Consider the following 20,074-nt stretch of genomic DNA (forward strand, 5'->3'; position numbering starts at 1 on the left):
CTCTCTCCAAAGAGAAAACGTTAGGTCCCGTCACACGCTTAGAGTTCTTAGGCATCATCCTCGACTCCATAGACATGAAGGCGTCTCTCCCCTCCGACAAATCGCAGCGCATCCAGGACATCACCAAGTCATACTGCGAGCAACAAGTTATCACAAAACAACAGTTGCTCTCCCTTCTCGGACACCTCAACTTCGCCATGCACGTCATCCCCCAGGGGCGCTCGTTCATCTCCCGCCTCCTGGACGCAGCATCAGCGGTCGACAACCTCCATGACTGCGTTTTCTTAGACGAAGGCTGCCGTTCAGACCTTCGGTTCTGGTCCCTCCTGCTCGCCCACTGGAACGGAATTACTTTATTTTACGATGGCCTCGTGCGTTCCTCTGACTCAATGAGTCTTCACGGATGCCGCCCATCCATGGGTTTTGGGGGGTTTCTTCCAGGGAGAGTGGTTCGCAGGGTCATGGCCCCGTCAATTTCTACCCAAGCAAGTTCTCACTAAATCCAGCCTATCACCCATATCATACCCGGGCATTCCTTCAGGATAGGTGCAGCCACCTCTGCTGCTAATCAAGGTCTCTCTACCTCATCCCTACAACAACTAGGACGGTGGTCCTCCTCCGCCTTCACAACCTTCATTCGTCCGGACATCAGCGCCGTACGGGCTTCCCAAAGATCTCTCAGACCCTAACTATGGTAGTTATACATATAACTGGTGGTGGCTCAAACACATTCACAAGTATACATGTCTCACTAAGGTTCCCGATATTCAAAACTGCATTCCTGTCCTAATTCCGCGGGCCCCGCCCACAGGGAATAATGTCTCGTCTCACGCCGCAACTACATGTAACGGGCTTCATCTCCGGCACACAGGTATTTCATTCCCAGGCCTTGCTCAAACGCATCAGTGTAAAATGTATTTCCTGCAGTCCGCGTGGACTCGGGCCACCGTACACTCCGGTGTCAGTTACAAAACAAAGGAAATAAAGAAAGAGTAAAGAGATATATATATATATATATATATATATATATATAGCCTGCGAAGTCAGGCGTGGCGGAAGGCCACCGTACACTTCGGTGCCAGTTACAAAACAAAGGAAAAGAAATGAAGAGTAAAGAAAAATATATATATATATATATATATATATATATATATAGCCTGCGAAGTCAGGCGTGGCGGAAGGCCACCGTACACTTCGGTGTCGTAGCGGAAGGCTACCGTACACTTCGGTGTCAGTTGCAAAACAAAGAGTAAAGAAAAAAGATATATATATATAACCTGCGAAGTCAGGCGTGGCGGAAGGACACCGTACACTTCGGTGTCAGTTACAAAGGAAAAAGAAATAAAGAAAAAAAATATATATATATATAGCCTGCGAAGTCAGGCGTGGCGGAAGGCCACCGTACACTTCGGTGCCAGTTACAAAACAAAGGAAAAGAAATGAAGAGTAAAGAAAAAAAAAAATATATATATATATATATATATATATATATATATATATATATAGCCTGCGAAGTCAGGCGTGGCGGAAGGCCACCGTACACTTCGGTGTCGTAGCGGAAGGCTACCGTACACTTCGGTGTCAGTTGCAAAACAAAGAGTAAAGAAAAAAGATACATATATATATATATAACCTGCGAAGTCAGGCGTGGCGGAAGGCCACCGTACACTTCGGTGTCAGTTACAATACAAAGGAAAAAGAAATAAAGAGAAAAAAAAATATATATATATATATATAGCCTGCGAAGTCAGGCGTGGCGGAAGGCCACCGTACACTTCGGTGTCGTAGCGGAAGGCTACCGTACACTTCGGTGTCAGTTACAAAACAAAGGAAAGAGTAAAGAAAAGATATATATATATATATATATATAACCTGCGAAGTCAGGCGTGGCGGAAGGCCACCGTACACTTCGGTGTCAGTTACAAAACAAAGGAAAAATAATAAAGAGAAATATATATATATATATATATATATAGCCTGCGAAGTCAGGCGTGGCGGAAGGCCACCGTACACTTCGGTGTCGTAGCGGAAGGCTACCGTACACTTCGGTGTCGTGGACGTTGGGCCACCGTTACAAAACGAAACCGCTCGCTCCTCGGCGTAGTCAAGCCCTGCTGGCCAGGCATGCGACCCGCAGGTCGTTTTCAGATAAGACCGGCACTGATTTCGGCAGTCAGAGTCTCGGCATGACCAGTAAGCTCCGGCAGTGATTCCGGCACAGTGTCGCTCATATACGTGTTAATCTATTATCTCTCCTCCCCAGATCACCAGTCACCCCACAAGGTAAGCAACTCAGTTCATCTCAGTATTCATACTTCACTGGTTTTGGGGATTTCATCGGAGCGGTGCTTTCCCTCCTGAATGATTATCCTGCAAACCGGGGGCCTAATCGCCAAACACCATTACATTCTCCTGTTGTACTATCATGGCAATCATTTCATTCATATGACGTGTAAACAATAAATATGTAATTCTTACATCACGTCTCTCCGGTTTGAAATGAAAGCTTTAGCGCAAGTTCAATAAGGAAGACCTAACTCGAGTCACTCACACGTCACTCTATGGCTCCCTTCCCCCCTCATTAAATAGGAGGGCGTCACGCCTCAGCAGCCAATCGCTGCACATGCTAAATGCCTTAAATACCTGCTCTTCCTCCCTGTCAGTTGTCATTGCCGATGATCACACGCAACCCGCCTCCACCCCTCTCGCCTCCCGTCTCCTTCAGGACAAAGCTAAACCTTCCTCCTTCAGACCGGTCTCACCTACTCATCACCACCACCAGTGTCTAGACCCCGGGGATTTCATCGGAGCGGTGCTTTCCCTCCTGAATGATTATCCTGTAAACCGGGGGCCTAATCGCCAAACACCATTACATTCTCCTGTTGTACTATCATGGCAATCATTTCATTCATATGACGTGTAAACAATAAATATGTAATTCTTACATCACGTCTCTCCGGTTTGAACTGAAGGTGTCATCTGCATGTGTCGCTAACAAGTTGCTTTATTAATGAATACATGCAAATTAATAATGGGTTTGGATTGAACTGTACAGTAAGAAGATAAAACCTTTGTCTTGGTTATTGTACTACGATTTACACAGTTCGGTTTGTCTGTCCTGAGACTGCAGAAATATGGCGGTGTTAGACTTCTAGTGAAAGATCCCCATCTACATGTTTACACTTTAATCTTTTCTTTGGATTTAACCCGGATACTAGATTGATAATGCCAAGTGTGATGGAGGTGAAAGAGCCAGTCATTGAATCAATCTGGATTAGCAGAAAGCTATATTTTCTAAATAGTTAAACAAAAAAGCTTTTAAACCAATAGTTTTAAATTAACTCCTTTTTGTGTGTATCTTTGTCACCTGTATATGTACCAACATGCTTTATAACTGACAACCAACGCCTGCATATGAGGTAATATTAGCCAAAGTCAAAAATAGTGTCCACTCCCTCCCTCTCACTCTCATTGGTTAGCGTGTCCACCAGGAACTGTTGCTGGGTGGTTTAGAACTCTCTCCACCAATCAGATTAAGCAGAATTCTGGCTCTGTTTTGTCACAGTGATTCTTCTGTTTGATTTAAAGTGACATTTGCCACCTGTGATTGGTGTTTCTTGTGATTGGCTGAGCTATTCTTGGACAGATATATAAACCCAGCAGAGATTTTATGGAAGTGTCAACAGAGTGAGGGAGGCTACAGACTCACTGTATGTTGGCAATGGGAAAATATGATAAACACAATTTGTGGATTTTATTTGGCAGTTCTAGTGACATCTAAAAGGTCAATCACTTGGTTGTTAACTATAAAAACATAACCCAGTTCCATTTTGTGGCATGCAGGTACCCTTAACAGGTAACCTGTGGTTCAAGAAGTGCTGTTTTTGATGTTGTGTGGATTAAGTATAAGTGTGTTTTTAGAGGTCAGATTTTAAGGAAAACTTTTATTATGAATCTTGTATCTTGGAAAATAGAAAAATGATAAAGGAATAGAAAGACAACCCTAGCAGTAGATTAGTAAAGAAGTAAGGCTTTGTTATCTAAACTGGGATTAAGTCATTAATCAATATTTACTTCATAATGATAAGGTAAAGCAACAGTATTTTCAATTGTCACTCTGGCTCACATGTGTCAAACTCAAGGCCCGGGGGCCAAATCAGGCCCTCGGTGGATTTAATTTCGGCCCGCAGGATAATTTCTAATTACTATTAGATCTGGCCCGCCGGTATATTGCACGCACACCTTCACTCCATCCTGAGGGTTTCCTCAACTCAGAGCCTGACCCCAAACATTGATGAACTTGCACCCAGGATGAGATGCTAAGTATCTGGCTTGAACTAGCATCACAGAGCAGCAGACTGAGTTTACATGCATGTTTCCTCTTGCACTTTGTTTCTTGAGACAACAGGGCATGTTTGCTTTTTTCTTTGAGGGAAATAGTTTTCTTGAAGCTGTTGTTGGCCTGTGGGAAATGTAATCATAAGAAATGACTCCGGAAAGGCTGCAGATAGAGCCATAAGAAATGAATGCAACTGATTATTTAATGTTTAATGTTGTTTTTGTAGGCAATCATTTAAGCTTTGTTAGTTCCAGGTTTAATATGTGCAATAAGTTATTTTCAATAATCTTTTCAATAAACATTGAACCAGTCCGGCCCTCGACGAGTACCCATTTTTTTATTTTGGCCCACTGTGTATTTGAGTTTGACACCCCTGGTCTAGCTTATACAATATGACTGTAAATCAATACAAGATAATGAATCAATCTTTCCAATATGAAATATACTGTAAGTTAACTTGATATTGTCAGCGTCTCATCTTTCTGTCCCATGTTACTGCTTGATCAACTTTATGCTGTTTTACTGCTTATTCATGTATACAGTACATCTGTTGTCTGTTCATTTTTCCATTTCATTTTCCCACAGGGAATCTCTTCGTCTTTTATGAGCAGTATTTAAATCCAGATTTTCTTACAAACTGGCTAAATCCTAAATAACGAGGGCACTTTAACAGCAGTGTCGGTACCCCTTAAGGCGACTAAATATTAACCAAGAGCCAAACTAAAAAGTCCGTAGAGAGAGATAATTTTCTCCCGACAAACAACATGTCTATAAGCTCATCACAGTTTCCTGGAGAATAATTTAATTGTATGTATTTTGTGCTCATTTCATTCTCAAAGACATGAAACTTTAACAACAATAGTAATAGGGTTATATGGAACCTTTACAAACACAAACAGATAATAAAGCAAGTATTTAATATGTGTTCACATTATCTTCTAACACACACATCTACAGTGTTTGTGTGTGATGTTCAAATGAGAAAAAATCCTTAACCTTAGTCATAAGCAATTAGTAAATGAAGAAATGAATGTACAGCGGTATTCCTATTAAAAAGAAAACATTGCAACACTTCCTGATAACGTCAACGTCGGTTTGAGTATGACTTGCAGTTTAGCAAATTCAACATGTCCGCCAAACGTCTGGTGTTTCTGAAAATGGAAGACGATGTGCTGAGACTCATCATCAAGTGTGTGTGTGCGGGTGTGTGTCCGTCCGTCTGTCGGTGCTTCTCCATTTTAAGAAAAGATCGGTCTTTACATTTGTTTTTGCAACTGGGCAGTGAAAATCTGACCGGAAAAAACATTTTCTTTTCCTGATTAAACCATAAGGGTTGAATATCAGCACTGCACTAATTTAAATTAAAAAAGTATGTAACAGAGGATTTATGAGTTTTTATGGGGGGAAATATTTAGGGAAATAGTTTGTTTTATTCATACATTTAACTTAACATTGTTTGTTTAATAGGTTTTGATGAAAACTCTCCTCACTTGACTTTTACGTCACGAAAAGCTTATATAACACGTAAACAACAACAAACCGTAACGAAAATAGATTTGACATTTAACATTTTTCAGTTGTCACACCATGACCCTAACCACGGATGAAAATCTTCTCCACCCAGCTTCTTTAAAATAGCACATTGTGTGTGTGTGTGTGTGTGTGTGTGTGTGTGTGTGTGTGTGTGTGTGTGTGTGTGTGTGTGTGTGTGTGTGTGTGTGTGTGTGTGTGTGTGTGTGTGTGTGTGTGTGTGTGTGTGTGTGTGTGTGTGTGTGTGTGTGTGTGGTTTTACTCACTGGTGCAGGATTCAACTCACTTTCCAGTATATAAGTATCAAAATCGTTTCTATCCACAGCTCTAATATTCAACCATGTTACTGTTATGCCGAACATGATAAGTGGTCATGACTGGAAAATGAATTCTCCATGAGATGAGATTTCTTTAATGCTGGAAAACACTGGAAAACACAAAATCATGTTCCTGTTGTATATGATTTTAATATTTGTTCTGATAACAACAATTATACAAATGTAAGTTACACGGTCAATACCATAGTTCAATGTTTCAGAACTTTACATTCAATCGTTCAGATCTTTCTTGTAGTTTTTTGAACTGCACGGATGATTTTTTGTTTTTGTAAAAATCTTTTTATTTTCCTCCTTTACAGGTTATCAAACATACATAGGAACCACACTAGCAAAAAAAATAAAGACATGACAGAAGGGGTATTTATTCTTTGATCGCAGGCAAGAGCTCTCATATAGCATTCCTCCTTTTATCAGATAAACAAAGTCTGGCCTTGTGGGCCTCACCAAATCTTTTCAAACCTTTCACTCTGTAATCTCAGTGCATATCTCAACTTTTCCATTACATATATCTCACAAATCACATCCATCCACTCTCCCTATATCATAAGCTCCTGGCTCATCCACTTCCCTTGGTATTGACTTTTTGGTTGGCACCCTTAAAATGTAAAACATTTACTTACTGTCATTATCCCTTATATCAAAGTCTATTTTTCCCAAGTACATCACTTCAAATTTCAATGGTACTTTTACTCCAAGTATTTTTACCTTGAATATAATTTATAATCCTTCCTCCCTTAATTAGCTGTATATGAACACTGTTGTGACATATATTGTGATTTGAAGGGTGTCTATAATCATCTGGCCGGGGATAACAGCTGGAAATGTAACAGTTGATCAATGGGGACTGTCCACGACACTATAAACAAATAAACTAAACTCTACTGCTGTGAAAACAAACAATGACATTACCCATCAACAGTACAGAGATACTTTTTCAGAAACACAACAATGTCAAGACCCTGTAATGGTTTGTGAGTATTTTGTACGTTTTGACACGGTTTATTCGTAAACACCTGGGTAAGGTAATTCACCAATTATAGAATATGATTGTGCAGTTGCAACAGAACCGTCTTCAAGGAAGCTGCCCAGACGTTTAAGGAACTATGGGTTCATGCGGTTCCCTTGATTTTATCATAGTGCCTCACTCTAAAGATGAAAATGTGTTTTTACTTCAACAACTGTTCTTTTGGAAGTAACATATTTTTACTTAAAGGTCAATTTCCTCTTTTTCACATCTTTTATACATTATGTTCACCCCTCTGTGTTAAGAGATTCGGAAAGTTTCAGGAAAGAAGATTCTCTCTCAGATTTGGTCACAATGTGTTTTTGGGGTTGTGTAACCATTAGCCAATAACCAACCAACTTAACACCCGCCCACCTTATCACCTGAATCTCCTCCATTGTTTGTTTTTAACCGAACATTTCGCAGAGGGGAGTATTTCATATATTGTTGAAACAGTATAATAGGGGACCTTTAACATTTCTGTATGTATTGTCTATGTAAGCATTTGACCAATAATTACACTTGTTTTTCTCCATCGAGGCACCAGTGTTTATTGGATTCAATAACATCATCTGTGAATCCAACGCTACGATTTCTCCCACTTCTGTTGACGTGTCCTTGAGCAAGGCGTCAGGTCTCTACTTTCTCTGCTTTCTCATGATCAGTCTGTCTACATAAGAGCATTAGCCACTGCGGGAAAGTAGATGAAAATACAAACATGTTCCACTTTTAACTTCATTTCTCCTTTTCTTTTCTTAGCACTTCCCTTTTACACAATCTCTGAACGTTTACCATACTAAGAGCTGCTTGTAATATTAATGAGCTATATTCTGCAGATGATACCAAATATAGCATGTGGTAAACAGGCACTGTAATAATCAGTCCGAATCAGGTTTATTGTAAGTAGATTTAAAAATAGGCATTTGCTTTGGTGTATAATCATGCATACATAAACGCAATGGGAGGAAATATTTTAAAAGATAGTTAAAAAACGATTATACCATTCAATATTTAAATAAAATATTGAAAACATAAAACATATGGCAAATAAAATATGTGCATTATATCAGAATTAAAAGTGGAATACTAAATGATGTGTCCACCTACATTACAAAACGTATGTTCACCTACATCTTTTATTTTGAATCGTTCTAGGGAAGGAAAAACAACATTGTTTTTTATATTTTGGTAGTTTGTCTTCATCCTTATGTCACGTGGAACAAAGCCGATATGGCAAATTCAAACGTTTTTTATAACCAAAATAAAACAGGTTAGAAGTAAAACCTTAGTGGTTATATCTGTGCAAATACTTTTGGTTTTATTTTCCAAGGTTTTTGAGATATCCATCTGTGAGATTTCTGCCAATGTTTTCTTTAAAAAGGGGGCATTTGTACGTATTTCACTGAGTTCTGATTACTATGTGTCATCAAGGTCATTGGTTGTTGTTACAGTAATGTTACCAGAACAGTGAGTCCATCATGAGAGTGAGACTCAACCTGCACTGTCTATCTAATCTGGGCTGTAAACCAGCTGGCTTTAACCAAAGTGTGTGCGTGTGTGTGTGTGTGTGTGTGTGTGTGTGTGTGTGTGTGTGTGTGTGTGTGTGTGTGTGTGTGTGTGTGTGTGTGTGTGTGTGTGTGTGTGTGTGTGTGTGTGTGTGTGTGTGTGTGTGTGTGTGTGTGTGTGTGTGTGTGTGTGTGTGTGTGTGTGTGTGTGTGTGTGTGTGTGTGTGTGTGTGTGTGTGTGTGTGTGGCCTAGCATTACTATACTTGTGGGGACCTACATCTGTTTACACAGTCACGTGTGGGGACTCACCTCCCTTATGGGGACAAATTGGAGGTCCCCATGAAGGGAATCATTCATTTTAGGGTGAAGACTTGGTTAGGTTTAGGATTAAGGTAAGGGTAAGGTTAAGGGTTAGGGTTAGGGTTAGGCATGTGTTGGTTATGGTTAAGGTTAGGATAAGTCTCCAGGAAATGCATGAAAGTCAATGTAATGTCCCCTGAAGTGATGTATACATGGTATGTGTGTGTGTGTGTGTGTGTGTGTGTGTGTGTGTGTGGTGTGTGTGTGTGTGGTGTGTGTGTGTGTGTGTGTGTGTGTGTGTGTGTGTGTGTGTGTGTGGGTGTGGGTGTGGGTGGGTGTGGGTGTGTGTAAAGGCTGCTCTTAGACATGTCGGGGCATATTCTGCAGCAGTGCATTGACACACACAGGGAGAGATAGGACAACCACCATGTACACTAGTTTTTAATGACAGATGTGGCATAAACACACACGAATTAAAACCTAAAAAAAACACAAACAGTTTTTTTAACTAAACAAAGAAGTAAATCATTGCTAACACAGGTCTTTTACAGAAGGAGGAATAAAACACTGGAGTCTCTATTGACTCTCTGTTTTACGATCGGTCCTCTATGTTTATCCTCCAGTTGGCTGTCATCACTGTGTTAGAAAAGGTTGACCTGCTATTTGTTTTCTGTGTTTATGTGATACTGTCTTTGTAATGTAACATGAGTCTGGTTCAGCAATTGTAATCTAAAAAACAAGACAAGACTTTGTACGGCAGCTTGGCACGGTTACATCACAATTAGTCAGCTCGCCCGCAGATAAAAACAAAACCGAGTGTTTACCATAGTCTGTCATGTTGAGAAATACACTTCATATGTTATACAACAGTATCTTAAAAAAAAAAAAAAGACCTGTCTGTTGAAATATTCTTAGAAAGGGTGTACTTGTTTCCTTGTTATATTTCTAAAACCTAAGCTGTGTATCCCATAGTCACAGAAGTGGTGTTGCACCTTGCCTATATTACACACCAGGGCCAGAAACACTGAAATTAAATTTCTTTTGAGTATTAAAAGCCCAGTAAAGAAAAGCCTAATTGCCAGTTACACTAAAACTGACCATTGTATTTCCTGTTAAAAAAGAATATTTGGGTGCAACATAGTGTTGTTTGCAAGGGTTAGGAAGTTGTGATGACTGTTGGTTGCAACAAATGGTTACGGACTGTTTACTATGGAAGTTTAAGTGCCTTATGGATCTCCACCAAGTGCAAGTGAGTCTTAGCAAGCCTACCTCTTTAAAACTTTAACGAGTGTAGCACAGTGAAAAGGCGAGACACACATTGTAAGTGACACACAGGCAGAGGTCCAGGTGCCAGAGAACACGTGAAGCAGATCTAGATGAATATCTGTTTACACTCCTCTTATCGTATGACGTCTGCAGCGAGAACACTCCTGTGACTCACGTTATCAGAGGACTGTGTAACACTAGCTTCACCTGGGTCACCCACCTGCCTGCCTGCCTGCATGTCTGCATGTCTGAATGTGTGTGCTGCACCTGTGAAAGTATTAACAATGATTTACAATGTGTGGACAAATTGAGGCTCCCCTTGGAAAGAGTACTGTAGCTTGCTAAATCTGATTTTAAGCTGTTTTTTAAGACAATACTATAGTGTTATTCTGCTATTACGAGACAGCTACTGTAGGGTATTCTGCTATTACGAGACAGCTACTGTAGGTTATTCTGTTGAGTAGTAAGTTAGTTTGTTGTGGTGCGTCTTTGTGAAATGTCTGTCTCAGGCAGGGTTCACTTTAACGCAAATTAAGTCTGATTTAGTGTATACGCCAAGTGTGTTATCCTCCTTAGTAGTGAGGGTATAGTGTATTCAAAAAGGAAAACTGATTATTTTATTTTATTCATATGGATGCTAAAAGTAAATAGATGTTTGAGTTTGTTAGTGACCCACAATGGTCAAAGGAAACAGAGATGTTGCTCACAGCTGGAGGCCAGATATACTGAACTTATCCTACTGAAATACATCTTGAATATTCCTTCTTTCCAAAACAATTATTGAAAAAAGTGTTAAAAGTGTTTAGATGTACTTTTACTTGTAGCTATGATGATCTTAGCATTAACACCTGGCTGAAAGTAAGTAAGTACATTTACATATTTTAACTATTGTACTGACATAATTGATGCTTATACTTTGCTTATACTTTTCTTACTTACGTAACATTTTGAAATCAGGACTCTTACTTGCAATGGAGTATCTAACTTAAGTTAAGGATCAGCTTACTTCTTCCAACACTGACCGTAGTACATTTGCTTAGTGCCCGTTTAAAAGTGTGAGCACATCAGGAATGTTATAACATTTGTTGTGTCAATAAAATGTGTTGTTGCCCTTTGTATTTTGTGGAACTGGAGTTTTACAACACACCTAGAGTTGTAAATCAAATGTGTAGATTCTTTAATCACTTGTTGTCTGCTGTTATCACTTTGCAGTATTGTCGTCAGCCAAGAAACAAGTGTGTGTGTGTGTGTGTGTGTGTGTGTGTGTGTGTGTGTGTGTGTGTGTGTGTGTGTGTGTGTGTGTGTGTGTGTGTGTGTGTGTGTGTGTGTGTGTGTGTGTGTGTGTGTGTGTGTGTGTGTGTGTGTGTGTGTGTGTGTGTGTGTGTGTGTGTGTGTGTGTGTGTGTGTGTGTGTGTGTGTTCTCCTTAGAAAACCACCAAAAAAGGACAGCATCCTTAGTTTGAATATGGGTGTATCATCATTTACTCACACTTCTGCTAAACTCCTCTTCCTGCTGTCTTTTCTCCGATGAACAAGCCTCCTTCCTCTTCCAGTTTGTCCTTCTCTTTCTAAAGTCAGTTCATCAGATAAATGTGTTTCTTTAACTCATGACCTCAAACATGGATTCATTTAGTAATATACTGATCTGCATGGATGGATACGGACTGTACCATAAGCACTATTATTCAAGATGTGCAAAAGAATCATTTTAGTGCATTTATTTACTCAATTTGACCTTATATCAAATACCAAAACAAACACTGGATTTCATGTATTTATTTGATTAATGACATAATAGACAGAGTGCATTATCAAGATACAACACATACAGGAACACAATAAAATACACTATACTTCAATACATACACTTTGATAATTTACATTCTATCAATGCTAATTTCATCCATTTCATTGAAAGGATGCCTGTAGACTGTTATCAAATATTAATAATTTTACATTTTTCAACTGGTTTTCACAGCTTGTGTCTTCATCATAAAGTTATTTTACAAAACAGATTAAAAAACGTTACTTACTGCACCCTCAAACCACTTCAAAGCCTTTCACTGTTTGAGAAAAGATTCCCTGAGGCGACTCCCATCTCTGTTTCTCAGGCAGGAAGCAGCAGCTGCCGGCCGTGACGGGCAGCACCACCTCATCTGGGTCTCATGATGATGAGGTCATTACTGGACCCATCTTAAATAAACACAAACAGAGAAAATAATTGTCAGAGTGCGATGGAAAACCCACCTACGCTCTGTGTTTCCCATTGTTCCTAAAGGCTGTTTCATTCACCGACACACACGCTAATTATGATCTCTTAGCTCATTGCTCAAGGCTAAGATAAACAAATAAAACAGTGGATAGGTTGTGTTACTAACTGATCTATATAGATACAAATGTAATAGAGTACTTTTAGTACTCTATTACAATGTTTAGGTACTGGTAGTTTATATACTGTATACTTCTACTTCATTTTTGAAGTGATAATGTGTATTTTAGTCCACTACCATTATTTCACAATTTAGCTACTTTACAGATTTAGATTATTGGCTCATTCGAAATATAAATGAAGTAATAAAGAAACATATCATTATAGGTTAAGCTTTCCAGCAGTATAGATGATCTAAATGAGCTCCATGAAAGAGTGCAGTATGACCGGAAAAAAAAACATATATATATTAACACATTTTGATATTCGAAATATGCAAAAAACGACGATGTGAAAGAAAGAAAACATTAGTATTTAGCGGGCGCCTTTATGTACAGCAACTGCCACAATACTTTGGCATGTTGTCAAGAGGTGTGATTGAACTGCTAACCCCTTGATTTGAAGATCAGGGTACTAAATACTAGCAAACTAAATAGTTTAGGATGTAGAAAATATCAGTTAGTATATCTTGTCGAAAGTGTGCGTGTGTGTCATAAATGTACATCCAGAGCTTTTAATTGTTGTTCTGTTGTTCTCCTTCAAAAACATCACCAAAAAAGGACGGCATCCTCAGTTTGAGTTTGTCTATGGGTGTATCGTCAGTCTTTTTACAGACCCTTCTGCTAAACTCAGGAAGTATGCTGAGCTCTCCAGGCTTCTTCCATTTCTTCCCTGACCCACATTGTCTTGCTCTGATTCACACAGGCTTCTTCTCTTTCTAAAGTCGCTTTCTACAGAATGTTCTCTTGACCTCAGTGCTATGATGAAACCCTCAAGGCAAGGCAAGTTTATTTATATAGCACCTTTCAACACAAGGCAATTCAAAGTGCTTTACAAAAATGAAAAAACATTAAGAGTATTAGTGGCATTTAAAAAACGACTTGCACCTTATGTACATACCTTTGGACTCACATATATACTAAGCTCCTTATTATATTGTCGTTATTTTAATGTATACTCTTACACTTATTTGTATCTCTGTTTGAACTCTTACCTTCCCTATGCTGTGTTTCCTTGTCTCTCTTTGTTGCTGCTGCTCCGCCACCTGACTTTCCTTCTGGGATCAATAAAGGTTTGTCTTAAGTTACTTCTACACTTGCATTTGATAAACATCTGTACATAATATATAAGAAGCTGCTTTCCTTCTAAACTTTCTGCCCGGTGTTTGTCCAGACTGAAGACACACATACACTCTACAAACAGGCAGTAATGGGTGAATGTATACTGAATTGTGCATATGTTAAAAATGACATTTTAAAAAGTTTTTATACATCTGGTCAAGAAAAACTGATGACAAATAGAAAACAGAAAAGCCCTCTATTGGGGGAAATGATGCATTTACTGTACTGGCCCCACATTTGACTCCTTGGCCATCTTGCAATGTTTAACACAGAACAAGTCCCTAATTAAAACCATACGACCAGTACGAGGCGGAGATCTTCTCAGGGAGACTCTGGCTTTTTTAAAGGTATTTTTACCAGTAAAATAAACACAACATTGATAGATAATTGGAGCCAGAAGTGATTCAGCAGACAGACTTTACACAAGAGATAAAAGGACACAGCAACTTAAGCTAGGCCTATTTATCTGGAAAAGTGTCTTAAATGTAGGAAGCAACAATACTTGGTCTTCCACAGCCTGAATACTTTTTATTTTGACAACCATGCCTCGTAATTTGTGCGTTATTAATATTTAGTAAAAAATTTTATAAAATGTTTTGTTTCTTTAATACATAAACATTCCTTTGTGCATTCTGTTCAAGTGTGTCTTTTTAAATATCTGTCTATGTAAGTATTTTTTAGTGAATTAAAAAGACAAAATAAAAATCATTTCAACTTGTTCCTAATACCAATCATATAGACTATTTTCATGGTGATTTACCGTCTTGGAAGACGTCTTCGTTGTACCCCCGTTTTTAGAGATTTGGGTACGGAGGAAAAGAGAGAGGGTTTTATTTGCGGACACTTTGTGAGTTCCCCGACACACCGGGGACACATATTCATGTATAAAAGACATCAAAAAGTGCATTTTGCCTGATAGGTGACCTTTCATTCAGATCCCTCTCCTGACTGACAGGCTCTCCTTCTGCTGATAAACGTCTTAAAGACCCAGAGGTGGACACTGTGATTAAAGACCTTGTTAGACGACGAGAAAAAAGATAAATGACTGTTTTCCTTTTATAACCCAGCCTCTCTCCTCAGCGCAGCCATGACAGATGGTTTGAAATGTCTCGGCTTCAGAGACTGTTAATCATTGTGTGAGGAGCTGAGGAGCTGAATGAGTCGGCTGCCCTCTTTATGCCTGGCTTTGCACAGAACAGTGAAGGAAAAAGGGAACAAACAGGGGCATTTATTCACTCCAGAGATCCTCTCCACTCAGGACAAAGACGTATAACTGTGGTGGATAATTTACTGAAGTGAAGTCTGATGGATGACTCTGTGCTCCGCTTCCTGCCTGATAAAGTGGAAATGCATTAAGCTCTCCGAGGGCAGATTTAAAAACTGCAGAGAACATTTATAAAGGAAAACAAAAAGTGACAATATGCTTGATTTATCTCTGAATACACCTGCAGTCAAAAAGCACATTTGTAAAAAAAAAAGGAAATATTTATTTTGTATGGGACAGAAATTAGATTGGGATAATGACTACAATAAATCAGGTTTTATTATTTATCAATGAAGTTTGATGAGCATTAAATCAAACTCGCAGCATACTGTATGTTGAGTATAGATACTGATATAAAGGGAGGTTTTTCTAAGGTTAGTACATTTCATATTTTTGCGTTTGATATTTAAATTACGTGAAGTGATGACAGCCAAAAGCGTCCCCATTTCATGTAAAACATATTTTAAAGCTGATGCCCTTGCATGTACAGGACATTTTTTTTTCAGAATCAGAAACAGGTTTATTGCCAGGTAGGTTCACACATACCAGGAATTTGACTTGATGTCATGGTGCAGACATAAAATATAAAACAAGAAATCTTTAAGGACACCGTAATAAAAATATAGTTAAATAGCAATAAAATAAAGCAGTAATTTACATGGAAATAGAATGCTATGAATGAATTATTTGATTTGATATACTTTATTAATCCCCGAGGGGAAATTGTTTCTCTGCATTTGACCCATCCTAGTGTTAGGAGCAGTGTGCTGCCATTTTGAACGGCACCCGGGGAGCAGTGTAGGGAACGGTGCCTTGCTCAGGGACACCTCAGTAGGACTTGGTCTTGCCGGGACTTGAACTGGTGACCTTCCAGTTACCAAGCCAAGTCCCTATCGACTTCGCCACTACCGCCCCGATAGGATATAAAATATGAAATATGAAACAGGAAATATGTGCAGTAAGCAGTATGAACATTGTGTGCATTAATGTAATAATAATAATAATGCATTTTATTTATATAGCGCTTTACACAACTCAAAGACGCTTAGTAATGCATATAGAGACTACGTTGTGGCTGAGGTAAGTGTCAGTGGGGGGGCCGGGCCTTGTTTAAGAGGCCGGTAGCGGAGGGGAAGAAACTGTTCAGGTGACGAGAGGTTTTGGTCCTGATGGAGCGCAGCCTCCTGCCAGAGGGGAGGGGGGTGAACAGTTTGTGTTCGGGGTGGGAGGGGTCGGCCACTATCTTCCCGCCTCAGGGTCCTGGAGGCATGCAGGTCGTGGAGGGATGGCAGATTACAGCCGATGACCTTCTCTGCAGAGCGGATGACCCGCTGCAGCCTGCCCTTTTCCTTGGCTGTGGCTGTGGCGTACCAGATGGTGATGGAGGAGGTGAGGATGGACTCGATGATGGAGGTGTAGAAGTTCACCATCATTGTCTTTGGCAGGTTGAATTTCTTCAGCTGCCTCAGGAAGAACATCCTCTGCTGGGCTTTTTTGATGAGGGAGCTGATGTTCTGCTCCCATTTGAGGTCCTGGGTGATGATGGTGCCCAGGAAGCGGCAGTTACTGGGGAGTCACAGAGTGATGGGGGTGGGTGGGGCTGCGTTCTTCCTAAAGTCCACAACCATCTCCACTGTCTTGAGAGTGTTGTGCTCCAGGTGGTTGTCCCTACACCAGGTCACCAGATGGTCCATCTCCCACCTGTAGGCAGACTCGTCCCCACCAGAGATGAGTCAGATGAGCGTGGTGTCGTCTGAACTTCAGGAGCTTGACAGACTGGTGACTGGAGGTGCAGCTGTTGGTGTACAGGGAGAAGAGCAGAGGGTAAAGAACGAAGCCTTGAGCGGAACCGGTGCCGATGGTCCGGGGGTCAGAGACGTGTTTCCCCAGCTTCACGTGCTGCTTTCTGTCAGACAGGAAGGCTGTGATCCACCTGCAGGTGGAGTCGGGCACGCGCAGTTGGGAGAGCTTGTCCTGCAGCAGAGTCGGGATGATGGTGTTGAAAGCGGAGCTGAAGTCCACAAACAGGATCCTGGCGTAGGTTCCTGCTGTGTCCAGGTGCTGGAGGAGGAAGTGAAGGGCCATGTTGACAGCGTCGTCCTCTGTAGGCGAACTGCAGGGGGTCCAGGAGTGGGTCTGTGATGGATTTTAGGTGGGACAGGACAAGGCGCTCAAAGGACTTCATAACCACAGAGGTCAGGGCGACGACTCTGTAGTCATTTAATCCTGTGATCCTTGTTTTCTTGGGAACCGGGATGATGGTGGAGGTTTTGAAGCATGCTGGGACGTGGCATGTCTCCAGGGAGGTGTTGAAGATGTCAGTAAACACAGGAGACAGCTGATCAGCACAGAGCTTCAGACCTGTGTTATTGCTTTTTCACTGCCATAATGACTAGTTATTTTTTAGCAATGTATTATTATGTGAAACTAGCTATCTTTTTGTAATTTTCTAGATTAACCGCTAAATATGGAATTTCTACAAATACATTTAGCCCCAGTTTTTTGTAATTTCTGAAGTTTTTTTACATAATGTTAGAGATTCTGTAGCGATTATTTATATAATAATATGACACATTAAATCATGTGAGAATTGTTGCCCTATTAGTCTGCTTACAAGTTTATTAAAGTCTGAAAAATATGACGATATCGAAGCCTAGCATTTATACAAGCCACTCATTTGCTTGTAAATTACATTCATGTCATGCTTTAGCTCCTTCTTGACACTCACTCCACCATGTAGGGGTGAATACAAATTGCAGATCGGTTGGAGATCAGAGGTTAGACCATGCGATATCTCCACCTAATAAATCAGTCCATTCATTATCGGTGAAAGGAGATGAATCAGTTTGATGGATGAGTTGGTATTTTGTCTTGTTGTCTCTTTTGATAAAGTGGCATCAGGTTTAAGAGTACTTAACACCCGCTGCAGGTATTGGCTGGAGATCAAAGGTGAAGGCGAGGGACTTGTCTTCCTCCTGACAATCCTCCTTTTAACCATTACCTGAATCTTAACTGTGGATAAACTGTGTGCTATCTGCCCTTGACTTCCTGTATATAAAGTACATTTAGCTAAGATGCAAGAGATTTGAAACGTTCCTGACAATCCAGTGTATCTTTTTATTGACTTTTTATGTCTTTTGTCAGCCTCTGCTTACATATTAACATTTATCTTATTGATGTCATGGTGCATACATAAAAGTAAAACAAAAAATTAAAAAACAGAGATAGAGAACTATTATAAGAAAATATAATATAACATTAAAAAATATTTAAAATAAAGTCGTAAGAGGCCCATATAGAAACAGACACTATGACCTTGTGTGCCTTAAAAAGCACAAATTTAAAAAAGGAATGAATCTCTTAAATGCAGGACAATATGGCAAATGGCCAAACTTGCATTGCAATTGTCTGTTTCATTGTATGTTTCATTTTAGGGTGTATTGGGACTGAAGACTTGTTTTTTAAAGATGTGTTCGACATGTCTCCGAACCTGGGGGGACAGAGCTTTCTCCATCGCTGCCCCCACCCTCTGGAACTCCCTTCCACAACACATCAGAGACTGCACCGACCCCCCCACTTTCAAAATACTGACCAAAACACACCTCTTCAGACTGGCTTTTAATTTGTGAATTATGCTGTGTTGCTGTTTTAATTTTTTTTTCTTTTAATTTGTATTCTTTATTCTATTTTATCATGTTTTATCAAACCACTGTAAAGCGTCTTTGAGCACCTGGAAAAGCTCTTTGAAATAAAATTTATTATTATTATTATTATTATATCATACCCATCAAACCATTTCCTTCTTTCTTTCATAGAGTAGCAAAACGCACAGCTGCAAATAATAACATGAATCATGGCTTACTTTAATTTGGAGGCTATACGCATCAATGTGAAACTATGGTTCGAGGAGGGAAATCTCAGCAGGAGAGAACAAGGGAATTCAGAGCTGGAGCGACGACTCTCAGTTATCTGCTCCAAAGAAAACAATGCAGCTGTGCAGGAAGTGGGGACAAGATGACGCACATTCACCTCAGTCTAAACAACATTTCATAGATTTTAATGGGGGACACCTACGTACAGACATGCACCTCTCAGTCTACCCACAGATGCGTCACAAACTCTCACTCACTGGAAATTGCAAATAAATAACTATCGTCACTGTCAAATCAAAGCTTAGAAAGGTCTTCATTTATTTTAAGGCATTATAATCGCAGCATTGACTTATCCAAGGGAATGGTCTCTACAGTTCTCGGTTAAGCCAACTTAACCTGTGGTATCGACTCAACGTGGAAGACAATCCTATCCTTAAATGGCTTTAATCTGAAGTAGAAACACATTAAATTATCTTCTACAAACTCCCAAGATATATTTATAATTCTTTTAGATTTTAATTTAAAGTGTATTTTGCTGCTCACACATCGTATACAAATAATCTAAACCACCAACAAACTGGATCATGTCGGTTAAAAAGCATGAAGCCGCAGATTTCTGCAAGAGAGTTTAAGACATGCTATCAAACACACTCTCCCTACAAACCGTATATCTTGACAGTTTAAGTAATGTGCTTTATTTATTGCATGTGTGTATTTTAAAAGGTGTAGCCAGCTGTCGGTTAGGTCATCTTACAGCATAACAACTGGAAAAACAAAGAAACAGTTTTCTGGTTCTGTTCAAAGCAAACAAAGTCCGCCTACCAGCATGACTCAAACTCAGTTAATAATTGAATATGTGTACATTTGTATCCATACGAAAACCAGCATGAAGTGTAACAAAAACATGTTTTGCAGCTCATTGCAAATACATCCTCCAGATTAAATGACATACTACTATTATGTAACGGCCCAAAATGTTGTTTGATGTCTCCGTCATTAGTGAACATTTCTCTCAGTGTGTGGCAATGGTGACGTTTCGGTAAGGATTTGGAAAGAGCAATGTGGAAATGAGTACAATGTTAAGGTTAAACAGTTTATAGTCATGCT

At 39.8% G+C, this 20,074-nt stretch overlaps 1 long non-coding RNA gene across 1 annotated transcript in view; it reads right to left on the bottom strand.

Annotated features, from left to right (window-relative positions):
- Positions 1-12,043: 12,043 nt before the first annotated feature.
- Positions 12,044-20,074, bottom strand: part of LOC117560865 — a 71,394-nt gene continuing 63,363 nt past the window's right edge. Inside the window, exon 4 of the long non-coding RNA XR_004571247.1 lies at positions 12,044-12,475. This is a non-coding gene — a long non-coding RNA (uncharacterized LOC117560865). The remainder of the gene's footprint in view (positions 12,476-20,074) is intronic.

The sequence above is a fragment of the Gymnodraco acuticeps genome, unplaced genomic scaffold (genome assembly GCF_902827175.1).
Source record: "Gymnodraco acuticeps unplaced genomic scaffold, fGymAcu1.1, whole genome shotgun sequence".
NCBI lineage: Eukaryota > Metazoa > Chordata > Actinopteri > Perciformes > Bathydraconidae > Gymnodraco > Gymnodraco acuticeps.